We start from the raw sequence: 3,336 nt of genomic DNA, 5'->3' as shown, positions 1-3,336 counted from the left end.
ACACAATTACACATACACACAGAATTACAAACACACACACATCCCACATCTTACCTTGCCATGTCGCACCCTTCCCATCCCCCACCCTCTCCATCACCCCATTTCTCAAGGTTACAATGCACAATATGTTTTGGCCCCCTTGAAATTTGTGTTTGCCACTTTGTTTTGAGAGGATTCATATGGAGAGGCACTCGTGTCAAGTGAGCAAGAACCTATCAATTCTAATCAGTCAAAAAGGGATTATGAGGTTAATTACTAACATAGTCATTTAGGTTAATGCCTTAGCCAGACTTGGCTTAACACTCTACCAGGTGACAAAGGCTGGCTGGGTACACTCGGCCATTTAAGGTAACCGCAAGATCCATAGCAATTACTACCTCGTATGAATACTGTATACACATTCCTTATAAAGTGACAGAGAAATGCCTTGAGGAAAAACTAAGATGCTTTTAACAGCGGCAATAATCAAATAATATACGGTTATGCATAATGTGCTCTACTCTGCATCAAATTACAGCTTCTTTTTTGGCGTACATATCAGAGTGCACTATATTGGATGAATAATAACAATCCATATAAACTAAATATCAGCTTGGAAACTGAAAAATAAATCCTGATGATGTGCACGGAAACATCCCTGGCTGCAGTGTGTATAAGCCGAGCATTACGCCATAAGTGTGGGTTAAATCACCCTCTGTGAAAATGTATGGCCCCGCAGGTCAGTCAACAATAGCAATAATCTCACTAATTGGTGGTTTCTGCAGCAACAGGAACACAAATAGGAGGACTTTTTCAAAGGTGACAGGCTGCTAAACAAGCAAAAGACAGAAGAGTTTTCCCCAAATGCTTCATAACTATATTACACTCCAATAATAACCTCTTGTCGTGTATGGTAATAAAGTATCTTTGTCATTGAGCTCTTTTGCTCATTTGAATTTCAAATTGTGAAATAGTTATCAAGGAAGAAAACTCCTCCATTATTAACAAACTATTACCTAACATGAGCGATCCATCATGTTAGGGCAGTAACCAGAGCCAGGTAGTGTACAGTGTGCTAAGTCGGAGGTGAGGGAACATTAGGCATTAATCCCCACCTGACACTAATACTTGATGTATGATTGACCCTGAAGCAGGACACTGCACATTACAATCTGAGCCATATGGCAAGACATTAGCCCTTCAACCCTCCAGCAGGATAATCTCTCCATTCTGGCAATGCTTTTTCTTCACAGATTTCTTTGCACAATAATTGCATGACAGTATTAACGTATTGGGCTAGATTTAGAACGCCCTGCGTCATTGGACAGAGCAGGGCCTTTTGCCAGAGGAAGTAAGGAAAGATAATCTGTGATCATGGAAGCCATGCCCACACCCTGTAGAAGAGTTACGGTATTCACTTCAGTGTTTGATTTGTTTAACCTTATTATGAAGTGTTGTAAAGTCTTTTGTACATTAACAAGTATAAAGCAACTAAAAGTAATAATCGTTACATCAAGGAAACAATCTATAGTATCTCTTTATAAAAATGATGCGTTGATAAATTTGTCAAATAAGTCTATACTCAAACTAGGCAGCCAAGGATCCCCTGGCACTTTTCAAGGCAAAGCCAAACGGACTACACTAGTCCCTTAATATCCAGTAGAACAGCCGACTGTCCCAAAAAAGGCCTCAACCTCGTGGATTTGCAACATTCCCAACCCTGACCCTGTGACACACTTACATAGGCACCCTGAAACCACTGTCCCAAACACATCCCTCCCGCCAAACAATCCACACACACACACACACACACACACCACAAACACATGAATACACTCACCACCACCATCAAGCTGTCCCCCCAACCCCTCAATCCCCCAACCTTGAAGCACTAGTCCTGCAGTGGAAAGTGGCCAGAACCTCAGCCCTCTCCTCTTCAACCCCAGCTGGTAATGAACAAATTCACTGCACTTGATCTCTAGCAAAATAGTGCTGGAACAAACAATTTGGTTTGTCAACACCTTTCTCTGGACTCCTCCATCAATGTCAGGGGTCCAAATTTAAACAGCAAAGTGCATTTGACTGCAGGACCCTGAGCTGATTAGACATCCCAGCTCAGCGAATTGCTCTAGACAGGACGGCAGCTCTGATTGCTAACCCGGCTTGAAAATAGTCTCCGCTGCCCGGGATTAGCATGAATATTTTGATATAGATCGATAAGCAATCTCCACTCCATAAGAAATGCCAGCAGCCTTCATTTGTCTGATCAAAGGCACATCAGCCGGCGGGCGGCAGCTGGCTATTGTTTTTCAGTCTGGGCTATGTTGAGGGAGCAAATCCATGGGAGGGATCCACAAGCCCAGCTCCACTACTCTTCCCACCTAATCGTGGAAACAATCACTGCTTCACAGGATCCCATCTCCCAGGGAAGAACCCACTCAAATGAGGGAGGCCGAGGGCCCGACCACAGGGGGACAGAGTTAATTACAGTTGTGGTCTCAAACCGCCGGGCCACCGGGTGCCGCTGACCCGGAAGTAAAAGCAGGGTCAGCAATCTATCTGTTTATCTTTTCTGCACATAAACGCATTTCATTGGATTAGACACTAGACTGACCAAGGGGTCGAGGTTGATCACACTGTGCTTTCGGGATGCAGCAAAGTGAGAGCCAGGGTCATTTTAATGAGATCTTTTTACATTCAGTGGAAACTGAACACTACACAGGACTGCACAATGTACCGTCATCAGCTTGCTTTTATCTGTAATGTCCATAAAACCATGTGCACATACAATAGCAGGCACTCTCAAATATCTGTGTCTTGCATATCCTTAACAGCAGTGGCGAGTGGACTGATCACTCCCCTCACAACACTAACCCCACTGATTTGCCAGACCCCATAAAAGGGCGCAGGTGTGACCCAAGCATTTAGCAGTTAACTAGTGTGGAGTGAGACCACACGCTACTGACAGACTGGAGGCTCCCACACGGGACCAATATCAGAGGCTTAAAAAACAGCAGAGGGAATAGTGCACCAATTGTAAACTGCAGGTTTAATTCATTAGGAAGTGTCACTTTATTCCAGGGAAGCCTGAACAGGCCGATTAAAAAGTGGTAATCAGGATTAATTAGGAGAATATATATGTGAGGATTAGCAGGCCTGGCCTCTGCATGGCCCAACGGCTCTTCCTTTTACCATGCATCTATCTCTCTCTCTCTCTCTCGACGCTATAGTCCTCTATTACCCCGTCTGCCTGGGGAGAATTTAGCTCTGTTGCCCTTTCTCACATTCTTCTCTCTCTAGCTCGTGTCTATTTACCAGTTTCCTCTCTCTCTCTCTCTCTCTCTCTCTCTCTCTCTC

Source organism: Etheostoma cragini, chromosome 1 (assembly GCF_013103735.1).
Source record: "Etheostoma cragini isolate CJK2018 chromosome 1, CSU_Ecrag_1.0, whole genome shotgun sequence".
Lineage (NCBI taxonomy): Eukaryota > Metazoa > Chordata > Actinopteri > Perciformes > Percidae > Etheostoma > Etheostoma cragini.
This window is presented reverse-complemented; position numbering follows the sequence as displayed.